Here is a 19,614-nt window from a genome sequence, read left to right as displayed (position 1 = left end):
ATCACTCTCAATGTCCCAATACATCCCTAGTGCTCTCTTGTTAGGCAACTTCTCCCTGTCAAGATCCAATATCTTTACTTGTTTTGCCTTGTCTTCCTCAGGAATGGATGCCATGACAGTTTGACTGTTACTAATCCATTTTGTCAGCTTGAATCCACCAAGAGAACAGACTTCTCTTAGGCTTTGTCAAGCAATATAACTTGTTAAAAACAAGTTATATTGCTTGTTTCTCTGTTGTTACTGACTTCAAGCAGTCATCAATGTAGAAGTTAGACTTGAATGTGCCACCTACGTCTCCATCAAATTGATCACTGTTTTCCTCTGCAGTTTGTGGTAGAAAATACTGAATTATATCACTTCAAATAACTAAGAGAGCATGAGGAATCGAGGAATCCAGAGCAAGTATGACAAAAGACTATATTGTTGAACAAGCAACAACAAGGCCGAGTAGTTTGCAAAGCACCGCCGATCATAAGATCCTTTTTATCCTCACCAACTAAGCTATTTATGCCCGCCCACAGCATGCATTGTCCTCCTTTTATGGTAAGGCCGGTCAGCCATACATTCCTTTAAGTATGTGGTCAACACCCGCAGCTAATGTAAACATTAGGATGAGGTCAGTATGCCTTGACCCCAGATTCTCTGGCGCCGTGTCAAGTCTGAATGAATCCAGAGATGATTTAGCTGCTTTCCACTATTAATGTATCCATATGATATATAGGCCTGATATTACTTATCGTTTGCCATAAAAAAATAATGGTTAATTTCTTCCATATGTTCTCCCTTTTGGGACCAACAAAGTCCCAACAAAAAGAAAGCAGTAATACTTCCCTTTTTACTTAAGCTATCACACGTTCCTTCTTATGTGATCCGTAAGACTACGTGCCAGGCCTTTAGACCAGATTAGCACTACATTTGGTTATCAGAAAAAAACTTTAAGCTTGATCAGGGCTTTCAACCTGCAAAATTCTCAGGGATTTCAACCTGTTTTTAGGTAAAAAAGATTACCAAATGTACAACATTATTCTAACATTTTTATCCCTGCAATTCGTTCATATGAAATCATAAATCCTATCAAATCATAACAACATGATGTTCCACATTCAGCATGCAATTATATCAAATGTATACCTAGAATTCCCACATAGTAATCATAACAACATTTTTTCAACATGCATTGAAAATTGTAATTTCAGAAATATGTGACATAATAATATGCTCAAAAAATATTAACTTTTTCTTCAAACATAGATAGATTAAATGATACCCGTGATCTTCATGTATTGGTGTAATATATGCATGTGGGGGGTTTTGGACATTGGTGTAGTCGCTTGTCCTGTTCGCAGTCATCAGGCCCTGGAGCCCATGAGTCCAATGTTCATCCCTTTCTTGTCAAGGGCGCGGCTCACATGGAGAGGTCACCAGTACGACCCAAGACCTCCTCCTGGTGTCCGATTATCACAGTCCGCTCTCCTCTCCAGCTTCAATCTGATCTATTTCCCCATAGAGTTTCTGCTCCCAACCTTTCGACTCATCTATGCTAGTTACCATGAGGGCTATTTGATTAGAGAGCATGGATGCTATCACAGATCTGACTATGGGAATACAACAGCAGAAAATCAATCCTATTACTGTTAATAGTATCAAGAGCACTATACCTATTTTGGCTAGCACCATTCCCCACATACCAAACCTTGTTTCCAGCCATCCAAATATACCCTGGTCATCGCCTGCATTATCCTTTACCTCCTTTCTTAGAAGTTTAGGTTATTCATCGCGTGTGTGAATGATCCATCTGGAGCAGTGTTATTTGGGATGAAAGTGCAACACATTTCACCTATAAGAACACAAACTCCTCCCCTCTCTGCTAAGAGCCAATCCGAGGCTTATCTATTTTGCCAAGCCACAGCGCTTGTGGCTCCCAGTTGTTCGCCTAAAGCGGATAAAGCATTATCCGTGTTGTTAATAAACCTTTGTTGATTGTAATAAATGTAGTTGGTCCTTTCCGCATTTAAGGTGATTCCAATTGCTGGCAGTAGTGCCTCAAATCCTGCTGCTATTTTACTTTTTGCCTTCAATTTTTCGGGTATGCATCTGGGTTGTCCTATTTTGTAAATTTTTATGTTCTCGTCTGGTTCATATGCTCTTTTCCGCCTGTATGGGTTAGTTCTTTCTAAGTTACCAACATTAGAATTTAGTGGTGGTAATATTGCAATCTCTGTAACCACTTGCACTCTTGCGCATCTACCTCTCCACATCTTAGCAAGTGTGGGACGATAAATGTTATTGCCGCAGATCCAAAACTGATCTGCCACCACTCTGCCTGGCTTCCGAATGCCCTATCACTTCACAAGATTGACATGAATGTCTTTCTAGACTCTTGCCGAGAGCCTTGTAAGTGCTGATCACTTTTGATGACAGGTAGTTGTCCTCGCAGTCCGCTCTTCTAAGCAAAATTCAAAATCGTATTAAGTATTTATTACGTACAATGCATCCTGACTATTTTTACTACACAAATAACAGTTATCTTCCTCTATCTGTTTTCCAGTAAATTCCACCCATTCATACCACCTATTTTCTTTTGCTCGTCTGAACAACTGGTCTGCCGTCCTTACCCTAATGCGTCCTTAGGGGTCAGGTTTATACTGTTTTAGGGTTCTTGCTGTTGAGTGGCGACCAATACTTTCAACATTCTTACTATCCTCCGGAATGATTGCCTGCTCTTCATGAGCCTCTTCAAGAAACATGGGTGTCGATGTTAAGATTCCAGTCGTGATAGTTTTGGATGTGAATGACGATATTGTGATATAATTTATCATAATTTCGGAATTGACCATTGATATTGCAGTTGCCAGTGTTTCTATATTATTCTCTTTTGGTGTCATTGTTGGGGTCACCTCTACTTCTGCTAGCATTGTTGTCTGTTTTATCTTATTCTGAACAGTAGCTGCTGTAGCATTTGTTGCTAGTGTGGTTATTGGCTCACTCATTTGTGAGCCAATAAATAAATTGTTGTTTCTGCTCTAATGGGAGTTACATTAGTGATTGCTAGTATTGTTGTTTCTTCCCTAATATAAGTTACATTAGTGGTTGCTGGTATTGTTGTTTCTTCTCAAATATAAGTTACATTAGTGATTGAAGGTTGTGCTAAATCCCTGACATCAGAAGTTTCATTAATCTTACCTTCATCTGGAGTCTAATTTAATCTATTAGCGGTTACAATTGAATCTTTCTCAATATCTCTAACTGGAACTTAATCTAATTTGTCGTGGCTGGGGTTGTATTTACTTTGTCATTATCTGAAGTTTTCCTGACTTATTTTGTTCAAATTCACTGCCCTTACCCGGTTGATTTTTGATTATGCATTGGAGTTCTGGTTCTAGTGTAAAGTTGAATGTTCTTTCGGACACTATTTTAATTTCATTTATAATTTGTACTCGCTGTTGTAGTCCCATGTTTTTTGTGATTTTACTGTCAACACCACTTCATTGGTTTTGGCTGAATATACACTTTACACTGACTTTTCCTCCAAGGTAGTTCATACTTCCGGTGGAAAGTTAATGCACATAACGTTTGTGTTCATTAACTCGGTTTTGCGTTGGTATCTGGGCATATAAGACTGTTCTCTCATTCTTTTTAACTATTCCTGAATGTGTTGGGGCTGGATTGTCCTGTGTTTCTTTTACGCTTCATTCAGTACCAGCCCCTGATTCCTGGCTGTTCCAGGTCTGTGTTGTCTCCGTAGTTTCATCCTTCGCCGGGATCTGTCCTTGCGCCAGCGGAATCTGGCCCAACCTGTTGAGGATCAGGAGCAGGCTCGCCATTTTCAGCATCATCGTGTGGCTGTGGCTCCTGGCTCGGCTGGGTCTGGTCCTGGGGTAGTTGGTCAGCCCCGGGCGTGTCTGCATCTGGCTCCTCCTCACGCTCTTCCCTTGTCCTGGGTTGAGCGGCTTTTGTGCAGTGGTTGAGGTGATGCCACGTAGCACTTCCTTCCACCTGGATGGCTGTTGGTGTTGTGTTGGTGACATTTTATGGTCCTTCCCTCCTGGGCTGGTTCCACTTCCTCCTGAAGACCTTTAGGTACACCTGGTCACCTGGCTCCATCCCTCTTGGTGGTTCCTCCTCCAACTCTGGAACTTTGTGTTTTTTCTGTTGGAATACAAACTCATGTACAGCAGTTAGATGTTCAAACATATTTTCCTTAATTCTATTTCTAATTACTCTAATGGAAGTCCCTTATGGGGCCCTCGAAATGTAGGTGAAGGTATGGGTCGCGTCGTGAGCATTTCATGCAGTGTTAGATGAGTCATTCTGTTTGCTTGCATGCGATAACTCATTAGTTCTAGTGGTAGTGCTTCTACCCAATTATATTTAGTGCTTGCATAGATTGTTGATTTTTGTTATCAGTATCGCATTCCATATTCTGAGCTAATTTCAAACCTTGGCATGACCTCTCTAGTCAAAAGGTTTGATTACAGTATCCACCTTGATTTATTTTCACACTACTTCCCTCTTTGCGCATGGCTAATGCCATGCACATTTAATGATAAGCAAACCTAACAACGCCGTTGGTGCAACCAACATTGAAGTGCCTAACCTTAACCATCCGTAAACTAAAACCAATCTATTGGGAAGGGAAATCAAAGCCAGTGTATCCAAAACCAAAGGTCGATATTGGTGGGTTTACCATCACCCTAACCCTGAAATCGCTGTTCCCAAAGTCATGCAGTAAACCGAAAACGTTACATTCGTAGGCCTATATACCGCAAAGGTTAAATAAACGAAAATGTGACATGCCCCATTCCAAGTCCACCACTTCCGCTGCCAGAGCTGACATATCTAATTCCTGTTCCTCCTCCACCTTTCACCAACTGGCTCTTCCTATGATGGTTGCAGCTCGCCACTTCATGATCAAGTGAGCCAGTGCTCACAGTGACTCTGCCAAGTAATCGTGAATGTGCCTGCCATAGGTTGTCAAGGTTTCAAGGTGGGATCTTACCCGTCGTTGGCCAACCAGCCTTCCATACTGGTTTATTGCAGGATGCCGTGCCTGGGATACAATCAATCCCCACCCATAAGGTAGTATAGATTGCAAAGTGGAGGGATGGAGACAGAGTCTTCAGTCCCAGTTACCCATGCAGCCAAGTGTGTGCGTAATGGATACACATCAGGGCGATTACCCTGTGTGTGTGAGGGGGCGCATGATGGGGTAAATCCAAAGGTAATTTATCAGAGTTAATAATATCATATCAAATGCTATCATTTTATAAAAGTGTTAGAGCAGTAGTAATGGCATTTGAAAGGTAAAACCACTACTTCTGAATGTAAATTGAGAATCTAGCATGTAGGATCCCTTCCCAGCAGATGTAGCGTCAATCCACCAACAAAAAGCACAATATTTTGGTTGGTGGATAAAACTTTCATTTTCAATATTAGGCGACTCACTTCTGTGTTAATGGTTACTCATAATCACAAATCCCTTCATAATTCTACCCGATTGTCCTACACTAACTATTTAAATTGGATGACTTAATCTTCTTTTATTCTACCTATTGCTGGCATTTGATGTTCTCCACATTTTGATTCACTTCTATGTACCCAACACGCCTCTCCGTGTTGTCCTTATCTAGTTTTTTAGTTGGTCAACATCGAAACAATACATTATTTCCATTTTCTATTTTACCTTATTGTTTTATCTGAAGTATGCGTTTAGTCGTCTACTCCGTCACTCTGAGTAGGGGAGGATTCTCCCTTACCTCGGTGGCCCTGACACACACACGAGAACAGGCTCACACACACACACACACTTTTTTTTTTTAAACCCTTATTTTTCACTGTGGATAACATGAATTAGAAATTTGGATAACATTTTATCATACTTATTTAGTCTAATTTTAAGTATTGCGGATTATTATTTCTAGATCACTTTTAATAAAATGTCTGTTATTACCGTAATCCCTAAGGAAATATTTTATTGTTTGTTTATTTGTTTATGTTTATTGTGTTGTCATTTTGGTACATAGACCTCGTCAGGTCTTGGTGAGTGAAACTGTATTTACCCCAGCGCTGGTTGACCCCTGGACTTCTGTGGACGAGCGGGCGGTGTGCATGCTATGGACAACTTTAAATGCAAATTGTTCATGTTATGGAGTCTCGATAATTATTCCTAAACCCTGTGAACACCATGTAACTCTAATACTCCAATACAGGGCTTTCCCCTGATTTATCATCTCTAGGTTGGTCCGCACCCGCCCTCTCGGCGTTCTTTACATTCCTCTCCCTTCTCCAAACAGTTACTCCCTCTGAACCAACCCGGTGTTTCACCAGTGCTCTGTGTACCAAGATCTATTGATCCATATCACATGGCGCTACGATGCGATGAAAAGTCTCCAAGGTTGTCACGACACACAGAACCACAGTCACTGATCCCAGTGGTGGTTTTAGGATTTTTCTAAAACGGGCCATTGAGGGGCCACAGGTTACATTCAGGGGCCAAGTACAGTGTACATCCAAGCACACAAATAATCTATTCAGTACAGTGCAAATACATTTTCTTTCTCTCTCTCTCTCTCTCTCTCTCTCTCTCTCTCTCTCTCTCTCTCTCTCTCTCTCACACTCACTCACTCACTCACTCACTCACTCACTCACTCACACACGCACACACATGTACACCTCAAAAATAAGAATTCTCAGATTGTCATGCTTTGAGCTGAAACGCATGACAAATTCATCCAAATCTAATGACCTGGGGTCTCATTTATAACCGTTGCCTACGCACAAAACGGGGCTGAACGTGGCGTACGTGACTTTCCTCGCCAAGGTTGTGATCTATAAAAAACTAATTTGACGGGAGAATGTGCACAGCCCTAAGCAAACTCTGACCCATGCGTACGCATGGTTTGGAGGAACAGGAGAATTGGCGACATAGACGGTGTGGTGGTGAACTGAAGTCAGACTGAAGAAATGTGAGAAGAACGATTATGTTTTATCATTGGCCTTCATAAGTTTAATTTCAATTATTATCTTTTATCATATCAATATTAATTTAAACAAAAATAAATAAATATAAAGAGAAAAGTCAACTCTCTAGCTTTCAATTAAATCCTGCTACATTTGTTCGATTTAATCCGACTGTACATTACTTTGAAAGGACGAACCTCAGTTTCGTGATTTAGACCTCACTTGACCTCACCCCCAGAGGTCCACGGTGCAATGTTTTTTTTTACCACTGGGATGCTGACGGCGTTTCCCCCCTCAGTCACTCTGCCGCAGCCTCAGGGAAGAGACCCTGACTGCAGCTGTGATGATGGAGTCGGAGCGGGAACCGGGCCCCTCGAGAAAAAACATACTTTTGGCGATGAGAAAAGGCGGTTTCAAGATAACTGGACATACGCTTACTTTGCCGTACCTCACGGGTCGGATAAAGTCATGTGCCTGATCTGCAAGCAGGTTAATGCAATGCTGAATGACTTCAACATAAAACGCCATTATGATACAAATCATAAAACCTACGACAAATTTACCGGCGAGGAGCGCACCGGTAAGCTTGAACAACTTAAAAGAGGCTACGCTGCACAGCAGTCAGTTTTCACAAATCTAACCAAATCCGGTGACGCTGTAACACAGGCTAGCTACATTGTAGCTCAAGAAATTGCCTGCCGGAGCAAGCCCTTCAGTGATGGAGAATTTGTGCGAGGCTGCATTTTGAAAGTGGCCGACATTGTATGCCCCGAGAAAAAAGCAAAGCTCTGTGACATAAGTTTGTTGAATGACACAGTGACACGACAAATTGAAGATCTGGCAAACAATCTCAAAGATCAACTGGGACAACGTATCGAGGGACTAGGAAAGGGAGCCTTTTCCATCGCACTGGATGAAAGCACGGACATTTCTGATACAGCGCAATTGCTGATTTTCATCCGAAAGGTTACAGAGAACTTTGAAATAGGCGAGGAGCTGCTTAGTTTGGAGAGTATCAAAGACAGAACAAGGGCAGTCGACATTTGTGATGCTGTGTGTCGCAGTCTTGAGGCATACAATATGAAGCTGCCGTCTATGGTCGGTGTCACAACAGATGGAGCACCGACAATGGTTGGAAGAAAGGCAGGTGCCGTGTCGCTGCTCTCTGAGAAAGTGGCCAACAGCGGAGGTGAGAAACTAATCAAATATCACTGCATAATACACCAAGAAGCCCTCGCTGCTCAAACGCTTGAAATAGAACATGTCATGGAGATTGTTGTGAAGACAGTTAATTTCCAGAGGTCTGAATCACCGCCAATTCAAGACTTTTTTGGAGCAATCGGAGGCAGATTTTGGTGATGTTATATACTTCTCTGCTGTCAGGTGGCTGAGCAGAGGTGCCACATTGAAGTGTTTTTTTTAACTTGAGGAAGGAAATAAGAGAGTTCATGGAGTCAAAAGGACAGGATTTGACACAGCTAAGTGACACAAAATGGCTCTGTGACCTAGCGCTCCTTGTTGATGTGAACACTTGTCTCAGCGATCTCAATTTTATACTGCAGGGCCATGGGAAGCTTATTTCCACACTATTTGACAACGTCAAAGCTTTCCAGAGAAAAATTTTACTGCTGCAGGGACAGCTCAAACAGGGAGATCTTACCCTTTTTCTGCCTGCAAGGTGCTCGTAGATGAAACAGACACAGATCGGTGCCACGTTCTGCATCACCTGCGTTCAGACCACAACCAAAACCAAATAAAAAAACCAAGAGGAGGAATTCGAGCACCGCTTCTCCGACTTCAGGAACCACGAGAGTCAATCAACCTCTTCTCAAATCCTTTCTCATTTGTCCCTGCGGAAGAGCCTGTAGAAATGCAGTTTGAGCTCATTGACCTACAGGAGAGCTCTGAGGCCAGAGCAGCATATCGTGACAGGAATCTCATCGAGTTCTACAAAGGACTTTCCCCAGCGACATACCCTGCACTGTGCCAGCATGCCATCAGAATGGTCTCTTTATTCGGGAGCACATATACTTTTGAGAAGACCTTCTCCACCAAGGCCACAAACAAATACAAGTTGAGATCCAGGCTTACAGATGGCCATCTACATGATGTCCTTCGTATTGCAACGAAGTAGATGGAGCCGGACATCAGACGAATCATGGCCAACCGAAAACAGCACCACAAATCCCACGCCAATACAAAAAGGTTTGTTGACCTAGTAACAAATATTGTGTGATTTAATGACAAGCTTATTCATGAAAGGCAATGAGATATTAGTGATGATGATGACTTGTTTGGTAAGCTTCTATTTTAAAAGTCTCTCTCTTTCTCCCCCTCCCTGTGTGTGTGTGTGTGTGTGTGTGTGTGTTTGTGTGTGTGTGTGTGTGTGTGTGTGTGTGTCTGTGTGTTTGTGTGTGTGTGTGTGTGTGTGTGTGTGTGTGTGTGTGTCTGTGTGTGTGTGTCTGTCTGTGTGTCTGCAGGTTTTCCTGAGGTGATTTTGTAGCTGGAATTGCTCCTGAATAAGGTTCATGCTGATAAGAAAGGAAGGCACACTGAGACTGACTGTTCTAAATAAGTTTTTATTCTGAAATGCACACAGGACTGTTATATCCCAAATTATACTGTAGGGGGCAGAGAACCCCAGGGATTGTGTGTTAGTTACAATGTTTCTTAAGGTTTTCTCAAGTTGTGCCAGATTTTGCCTAATTTGTTATTTAAAATGTGTTTATACTGGATGCAGACCAATACATGTAACTGTAGAGATGCAACCTGGTCATTAAAAGGATTACAAATGGGATTTTTTTCTGTTTTATAAAAAATGTTTCCTTTGGCGGCCCTCAGTCAAATTTTGGGTTCCTAAATTGGCCCTCAACTGTCAAAACTTTGAGAACCCCTGCTGTAAACACATAGTCAAATGTCAATTAAATCCCAAGTGTGGAAAACCAAGCCACATACTCCTCATCACAATCGTTATATTATTGTCCGTTCCTCTTGATGCTTTTCATGACAAATCAGGCATTAAAAAGGGGTTATGTTCAAGAACATTTTACGTGGGTGATTACAAACTGATTATCCAAGGTGTTCTCGGTCTGTCTTATTACCGTAACCCTATAAATACAGTGGTGAACCCCGTGCGTAATGCTGCACCATGGCACTGCTGGCACTGCTGGAGGACCATGCAAATGGCAGGATTCAGAGGGAGAGGGTCTTCAGGGAACATAACGATTTATTGGTACATAAAAATATGTACCTTTATGTCAGACCACTTCTTTTTTAATTCTGGGACTGTGCTCTCCGTGCCACTGACAGAGTTCACTGCTGCAGCAACATGTTGCCACTAACTCTGCTTTTTGTTGTTAGTGATCCCAATCCCATGACCGCCCAACAAAACTACTTTTCGGGCCTCCACCTCACCCACAAGTGTCTCCACTTCAACCTCCGTGAAATTTCTCTTTTTTGTTTTTCTCAGTCCTTCTGCCATTGTTCCCGACAAGACATAATACTTGCATCTGAGTCTGTTTCATATGCATATCGCATTCATGAGGTTGTTTGCATTGACGATTTATGGTTAAAAATGGGCGCGTACAGGGCGGAACATGAAGCTGATTCAGCTGTGCACACTTGTAGGCAATCTGTGATTTATAAAGCAAAGATTGCTTAGAGTTGTGCGTACGCAGGGTTTTAGGTCTGAATATTTTTTGGCGCACGCAAAACTTGGCTTTTGGGCGTATGTACACTTTTAGTAACGATCCCACGCACAGTTTTATAAATGTGAGCCCTGGCCCGTCAGGATTCACTTTAGGACACACTACCAACCACACACAAACACACATATACACACATACACCAAGTACACACACACACACCAAATACAGCACAGCAAATTCAGAACAAAAGCAAAAGTAAAAAAGTTTACTGACTTACAAGATTAGTTGTTTTCAGCTGCTGTTAGCTTTGTAATTTATTATTATTAATAAAATTGAATTTAATTGAATTATTACCTCCATGTCCCTACACATCACTGCATCAAAAGTCCCTCCCATGTGCCATATAGTGCTTGATTTTGCTGTCCTCTTCTCCCATTTCTCAGAGATCATTTTTATCTCATCTTTGAGCAGTAGACGGTCTCTACTCAACTGCCACATTCATCTTTTTGGTGTAAAAACAATATTATTAACACAATTTATTTGAGTTTATTCTACTCGTTAGTTTAATTGTTCTATTTTATCTCTGCCGTTTTGAATGTGCTCTCCTCCCCGGTGCTGCTCTCTCCTCTATGCTGGAATGTGCTGGGCTATTTTTAGTCCTGCTCTGCTCCTGTGCCCCATCCCTCTGCTCCTCTCTGATCACGGTCTGAGTCAACGCAGCACTGTTTAAATCCAGGAAGGCTTACACATTTACTTCAGACAAATTAATTATTCTCTTTCTGTCAAATTTATTCATGACAGAATAATCTAAAAGAAAACGGGCCATACAAGTCTGCAAGGTAACTTATCCTATTGCGGCTTGAATACACAAGGAAACGATTTATGCAACTTTTTATAGCTTATCGTAAAAACGGCCAAATTTGTTGTATAAGATACTGAGTGGAACTAGGCACTAACTCGTCATTAATTACAAAAAAAAGGTTGACCGAGCATTGAAGCTGGCCTTTTGCTTAAAACATGAACGGTCAAGTACTCCAGTTCTGAACTACCGAACCAGAACTTTAAACAAGAAACCTATTTCCTCAAAGTGCCAAGATCAGAAATAAAAATTCACCCAATCGATCCAAGACCAGAAAACTCTGTTCAATCGGCCCAAAATCAGAAAAGATTCACTCAATCGATCCAAGATCAGAAAACTGTTCAAACAGCCCAATCATAAAAGAAAATTCAGGAGTCTGCATTTCAAGGAAACCTTTCTCAAAAAAAACCCACCTCTCAATACATTAACAACTCTGAATTCCCAACTGACAAACCTCCACTTAGGACTTTGTCAGAAAAACCCTAAAAACTTACGCCGCTCCAGAGTCCCCGTTCTGGGGGTAGATCTACGGGCCTGCTCGCCCTGTCCTATTGGAACTTTCCCACAAATTCATTCTTCTAAAAGACAATAACAGGACTTAACAGTAGGCCTACAACCCGTATCAATTGAGAACCACAAAGCGTTTTGGTTAGTTAAAACCACAGAGCATTTATTGTCAGTGTGCACACGTCAATCCTTCCCAGGGCTCCTTTCTTTCTCTCTCTCTTTCTATAACAATGGTTTGTTAATTTGAAGCGACATTTTACCTGCCGCTCAACGTTCAGACAGGGCCGGAACAGATCAAACAACTTTTCCTATATATAGTAAGAACGTAGCTTACCTTTTTTATGATGAGCTCTGTTGGATGACCCGTTCGCACCCCGTTCTGCACCCCGTTCTCACAAAATCCTGTTTGTGACGCCAAATATGTGATAGAAAATAACCAAATTCTATCACTTCAACTAACTAAGAGAGCATGAGGAATCAAGGAGTCCGGAGCAAGTATGACATAAGACTTTATTGTTCAACAAGCAATAGCAAGGCCGAGTAGTTTGCAAAGCACTGTCGATCATAAGATACCTGCCATTTTATCCTCACAAACCAAGCTATTCCCCATATGGTATGCCCGCCCACAGCATGCATTTTTCTCCTTTTATGGTAAGGCCGGTGTTTGCACAGGTTGGAGAGGATACAGCACCAAAGAGATGGACCTTCATTCTGTATTCCTCCAGATTCCTGCTTATGTCTCCATCTGGCCACCACAGAAATCTGAGCAGATTTGTGTCTTTTTCATGAACACGTGCTTGGTGAAACATGCTCTCGATATCTGCCATAATGGCAATGGGCTCTTGTCGGAATCTGAGCAGAACTCCAATGAGAGAGTTTGTCAAGTCTGGGCCCTGAAGGAGTACATTGTTCAGTGAGGTGCCTTTATAGGATGATGCACAGTCGAAAACCACACGGATCAATTTTTTACGTTTATAGTAGACACCATGATGTGGTATATACCATATCTTGCCATTTTCCAGTTGCAGATCCTCTGGAGGAACCCTTTCAGCATATCCTTTTTCGATGATGTCACTCATGAAGCCTTTATACTCAGTAGCATAGACTTGATCTCTTTGAAATTTCCTTTTTAGGTAAAATGTTCGCTGCTCAGCCATTTGCCGGTTGTTTGGCATTATGATTTTCTGATCATGAAGAGGTAAACGTAAGTAGTAGTGACCATCTTTGAGTGTAAGAGAACTTGATACAATCTGCATGTACATTCGGTCATCAGCTGACATTTCCCTTTTTTCCTCATATCCTTTCTCTGGGAAGTCGTGTGCATACTGTTTCTCTAGAAGTTGCTAAAGGTGAACAATTGAGATCCGGTTCACTAATGCCACAGGATGTTCATCGTCCTTGATAGGGGACCTAAGTGGACCATTAACCACCCAACCCAGCAGTGTTTTTACTGCATATGGACCATCCTTTTGTGAATTGATGATATTCCATGGTTCCATAGCTTTTGGTGCATTTACTCCTATAAGAAGTTCCACATCAGCATCAATCTCTTTGACCTTGATCTCCTTTAGATGAGGCCACTCTTTAAGGTCCAGCTGGGTGAGTATGTTTCTCTATGTAACAGGAATCTTGTTCTGTGTATATACCTTTGGCAGTTTCAGGTATACATCCTATTCAATATTGCTTACTTCTAGGCCCGTTATTTCATAGCACTTGACCGTTTTTTCTGTACACATGGTCTGCAGAAGGACTTCAGTTCTACGGCCGCTAGCGTTGAGCGTCCTCATTAGGTTCTCTGTACAAAATGTGTCTGTGCTGCCCGGGTCCAGGAAGGCATAGGTAAGTATACTGTTACTTCCATTGCACATTTTTACTTGCACCGGCACAATAGCCAGGATACAGTCTTTGCCAGCCCCAGTTCCTTCACCTTCTCCCAGTGAGACGAGAGCAGTGCTGATGGATGTCTCTTCAGGCTTTGGTCTCTGCGGTGCATTATGAGGTGACGTAACATCCGTAGTTGGTTGAGATCTTTTAATGTGCAGAATGGTAGGGTGTTTGAAATTGCAAGTTTGACAGGTCATTCTTTTCACAAAGTTTTTGACTCATGTGCCCCACTTTCAAACATCCAAAGCAGAATCCATTCTTTCTAAGAAACTCAACTTTAGTTTCACGTGGCTGTGCATCCATCCTCTTGCATTCTGATAATGGATGCTTGCCAGCACAAAATGGTCATGAGTCATAAGGAGCAGCAGACATTATGTATTTAACAGGTGACTTCTCTGGTATCGTTTCTTCAACTCTGCTGTCGGACACCATTTCTACTGTTGTAGCAAAGCTGCTTCGCTTGCTCTTAATTGTGCTTGGTTTTGATTCAGCGAATCAAGGTTCAAGGTTCAAGGTTGCTTTATTCATACCCGTGGGTAAATATGGTTTGCAGGTCAAGAAAAGGGCGATCACACACTTAGCATACACAGTAAAAAAAAGAAAAAGGACACAACAAAATACAGAAGACAAGACAGACACGCAGACACACAGACAAAAATCACAGTGGTGCTCAGTACAACAGAAAGTGCAACAAAGTTATGCACCACTAGTGGCGCTGCAACAATTTATTAGTACAGATAATGGCTGCAGGAACAAAACTGTTCCTGTAGCGGTTTGTTCTGCTTTTGGGAACTTTGAGCCTCTGTCTAGAGGGAAGCAGCTGAAATGCACTGTTTAAAGGATGGGTGTTATCACTTTGAATGGATTGCGATAGCAATCCATTCAAAGAGTCTTTCTAAGAGTCATCAAACCATCTAAGAAAGTCATCTATAACCGGTCCATGGCTGCTCTCCCCACCCCTAAGCAGGCTGACTACTACCGAGTCATCTGCATACTTTAAAATCAATCTATTTTTGTACTGGCTCCGACACATGTTGGTATAAAGAATAAAAAGCAAAGGTGAAAGCACACAGCCCTGTGGGGAGCCAGTGGATGAGCCGACAGGGTCTGACAAAGTTCTGTTTTTTCTCACTCTCTGTGTCCTACGTGTTAAAAAGTCAAGAATCCACCCCGCAAGATTCTTACTCACATCAAATTGTTCTAAAAGCCAGTTAGTTAAAATATGGGGCTGGATGGTATTAAAAGCTGAACTGAAGACAACAAATAAAAGCCTGGCATGAGATCCGGGTCCCTCCAAATGATTGAGAATTGAATTAAATATAGTGACTGTGGCATCCTCTCCTCCCTGTGTGGTCTATATGCAAATTGCAAGGGGTCAAGCACACACTCAGTTTTCCTAAAAAGGTTTTCATTAAAATAGAGGTAAGAGCAACTGGTCTAAAATCACTGAGTATGTTTTGGACAGCTGGATTTGGGAACAGGGACTATGACAGCATCTTTCCATATTTCTGGCACATGCTGTTCTTTAAGAGACATGTTAAAAATGTAATTGAAGACATGACTGAGTTGAACTGCACATGACTTAAGCAGACGCCCATAGATATTGTCTGGCTCTTGACTTTTATTCACTTTGATTTTAGGAAATGCCTTATCTACTTCTTTTTGTTCAATTTTAAAGTGCTGAGTGTCTACAAGCATATCCTCCAGTTCCTGAGTTGTGTTGCTAAAATCCACTGTGTCAAAACGATTATAAAAAACATTAAAAGCATTTGACAACTCAATGTCAGAGTTAAAACCATTCAGAATAATACGGCTGCAGCTTTTTGGATTCTGGTGGCCTATTATGGTCTTCATGCTAGACCATACAGAACCCAGATTGTTTGATGCCATATTGTCTTCAATTTTAGATTCATAAGCATTTTTTGCTTTTGAGATCTCAGTTTTCAGCTCCCTGCTGGCTGTTTGCTGATCTGCTAAACTTCCTTGTTTGCAAGCCTCTTTTTTTCCCAGACCACCTTTAATTGCCCTGGTTACCCATGGCTTATTGTTTGGATACATTTTAACAGTTTTGCTAGAAATGATCATGTCTTTACAGAACACAGCATAAGAGCAACACACATCTGTCAGTTCATCAAGATCGTCACAAGTGTTTTTAAAAGTGTCCCAGTCTCTGCAGTCAAAGCATTCCTGAAGGCAAAGTGTAGAGTCTTCAGTCCACACTTTTACAACCCTAGTTTGCACTTTCTCCTTCTTTAAAACAGATTTATAAATTGGCAATAAATGCACACAGTTATGATCCACTGAGCCCAGCGGTGGGAGTGAGACGGATTTGTATGCATTTTTAATTGACCCGTAGCAGAGATCCAGTGTCTTGTCCCGTCTGGTTGGGCAGGAAACATACTGGTAGAAATTTGGCAAGGTCTTTTTAAGCGACACTTGATTAAAATCTCCTGTAATAATGATTGGCGCATTGGATGAGATGGACTGCAGTTTCTGCACCGAATCAAAAATAGTGCTGCAAGCTGACGCAGCGTTTGCCTTGGGGTGAATGTATACTGTGGTTATGAAGAGTTGTGGAAACTCGCGGGGCAAGTAAAAGGGGTGCAATGAGACAGATAAAAGTTTGATATCGGGTGTGCAGATGCGGTCCCTGATTGTCATGGAACTACAGTATGTTTTGTTGATGTAAACACTTACCCCGCTGCCCTGTCTTTTCCCCGTAGTTTCAGTGTCTCGGTCCAGGCGCAGGGGAGCTCCAAAGCCGTCAATAGCGAGTTCTGTGTCCTGGTCGCTTTCAGTGAACCTTGTCTCTGTGAAGGCCAAAACACAGCAATCTTTGTAGTCCTTTTGGAAACGAGCTATCCCCTGGAGTTCGTCCAGTTAGTTTCTTAGTGACTGTACGTTTCCCATGATGACAGAAGGCAAAGGAATCTTATCAAGATGCTGTTTCCTGAACCGGAGTCTGATGCCTCCCCGTTTCCCACGCTTCCTCCATTTTGCCTTAGTTTCTCCACTGGATACTGGAGAGGATCTACGAAGAAAGTCTGAAATTTCATGCCTTACATCTGCGGCGCGAGTTGGTCTTGCAAAGTTGATTTGCAACAACTCCTGTCGCGAGTATTGCGTCGCGGTCTGCTTGACAGCCCAGCTCTCCCAGGCAAGTATCAGGCAAAACAAAGTTTCCAAAGCAACGATGTGAATAAAATCCAGTCTTATGTGTTGGCACCAAGAACACTTTCCATAAGATAGCAATAAGCACACTTAAAAACACTTAAAACGAGTAAAAAACGGGTACAAAACTCAAACATACAGACGCCAAACTTTTCATTCCCTGCCGGTCGCAGCGTATACATGCGCTCCCGGTGTTCCCCATACTAAAGCCGTCTTACATGTTTTACTTTGGGAGGTTCAAGGATGTCACCAAAGAGTGGATCTTGTAATATTTTAGATTGCCTTTCAATATATACAACAAGGTCATCAAGTCTTGCCCTCCTTTGGCTTCGCTCGAGAATGTCACAGGCTTTTCTTCGTCCTCTCTCTTTTATTTTATAAGGCAGGTTTGATATAATGAGTTTTAAGTTGGAGGGCAGGTCAAGCTCGCCCATATCCTGCAGATCCCGCATTGTATTACAACAGCCCCTAACAAAGAGCGCATGAGAATGCAGTGTTTTTCCATCTTCGGCATTTATGTTATCCCAAGTAAGGGCCTTTTCCATATATGCATTGGCAATTCTTAATTCATGGCCAAAATGAGCCTTTAGCAGTCTCTTGGCCTCTGTAAATCCTACAATGGCTTTCATATGAAGACAGCTTTTAACCAGTTCTCTGCAGGACCCCGAGGTGAATTGCTCCAGGTAGTATAACCTGTCTTGGTTATTACTGGTCTTGTACTCAATGCCATGTTGAAATGCCCTTATAAATATTTGGTAGTTTAAAGGATTACCATCAAAAACTGGGATCTCCCTTGCAGGGAGTAAGGTCTCTTTGTGTTGAAGGACCAATAGGTTGGCAATATCATTTTTTCTTTCCATTACCGTTAATCATCATTCGAATCTGACAAGTTGATATTTTGGTCATTATTGTTGGTCACTTCAATTTGTGTATTTCCATGGATCCATCCTTGAAGTCCAGTAATATCCCTTTGTTGAGGAGGCACAGGACTTGGGCTTTAATGAGGGCTTACATTGTCTGCCCGTTCTGATAGCCTTGCTTGTTGGTTTAAAAGCCTCTGGAGTGGGGTTTTGGGCATGGCTCCAATTTCGGCAAATGTAATTGGAGATGGTTCGAGACCACTGTCAAGATTTCCCTCATAGTTTTCCAGATATTCATTCATGGCATCATGTTGTGTTTGTGGTTGATACGATTGGGGAGGTTTTGCATAAGGCTCCCCATTTTCCAGAACTCTCAATCTTGCATCGGATTCGGCCAGGCTTATCTCCAGTATCATTCGCTCCATTTTAGATTGCAATTGAGCCTCCTCCATTTGTAGTTCATGCTTTGCTTTATGGCCTGCTGCCTGGGCTAGGAGAGCCGCTCTGTCTGCAGCCACTTAAATGCGGGCTGAGGAAACTGAAGAAGTCATTGATTTTGTTTTCCCTGAGGTTCTTGATGCATTCGAAATGCTGTCCTGTGGCCCAATGAGCCTTTGAGGGTCCGGTTTATTCCACATTTCCACATCCTTTACAAAATTCCTGAATGTAGACATCTTTGGCTCATACCAGTTCATTCTTTCATGTTCCATTATTACATCAGATAATAACCTTTGAACATTTGCATGAATTTCCTCAAATTCCTTCACGGACCAAATTCCTTCAGGGAACATTTCCACCAGGCACCAGTAGAGTCTTTATTTCGTTCATTTTGCGTTCATGCGTCAAGTTTTCCTCTCCGCATTTAGGGCATTTAGCAGACGCTTTTATACAAAGCGACTTACAATAAGTACATTTGTGTGTGCGTGTGCGTGTGTGTGTGTGTTTGTGTGTGTGTGTGTGTGTTTGACCCTGTGTGTGTGCGTGTGTAGCTGACTGAAGTGTCCTCGTCAGGCTCTTCTTAATCACGTCTCTAATTGTTCAGACCGTAATTGAACATCAGTACCTGGTGGAGGAGTGGAGCTTCAGCCTCTGATGGTTTGAGAGGAGAGTGAGTACACCAGTGTCTGAATTACCTGGTGACTCTCAGGTTTTGTTGAGCTAGTTAACGGCGATTAACTAAGTATCTGCTGATGAACCCAGAGGGGGACAGGAATACGTCCTTAACAGCCCGCGGAAACGGGACTTGTGCAATGAAGAATTCATGCTGATTGTGTGAGGTGTAGTGTGTCACACACGGGGCCCTATCTTGCATCCGGCGCAATTGACTCAATCACTGGTTCATGTGTCGTTGCTAGTTTGCAATTGGTGAGGAGTTCTTTTCCCTCCTGCGCCACGAGTCGGAAAATTAGGGAATGATCTTGCGGCCCAAAGGGCGGTTTGGCAAAAGGAGGAGGAGTGTTCTGGCGCAAACATTCCCTGGTGCTATTTTGCAGTTTCAGAAACCACTTGCGCCACAAACCAGGAAATACCTGGTTTAAAGTCAGTGGCGCGTTGTTCAGATGCTATTTTAAGGGCGCATGCATAATGTTGCTTGTGCACCTCGCGCATACACTTTGCTTCTCTCATCTACCTAGCCACACATTCTTGGTACATTATTTGGGAAAGAACAGCTGATACAGCGGTAATAAGTTGTGCTTTTAAATCAATGCATCTGCACCGTACAGCA

The sequence above is a fragment of the Pollachius pollachius genome (assembly GCF_949987615.1).
Source record: "Pollachius pollachius genome assembly, chromosome: 11".
Classification (NCBI taxonomy): domain Eukaryota; kingdom Metazoa; phylum Chordata; class Actinopteri; order Gadiformes; family Gadidae; genus Pollachius; species Pollachius pollachius.
This window is presented reverse-complemented; position numbering follows the sequence as displayed.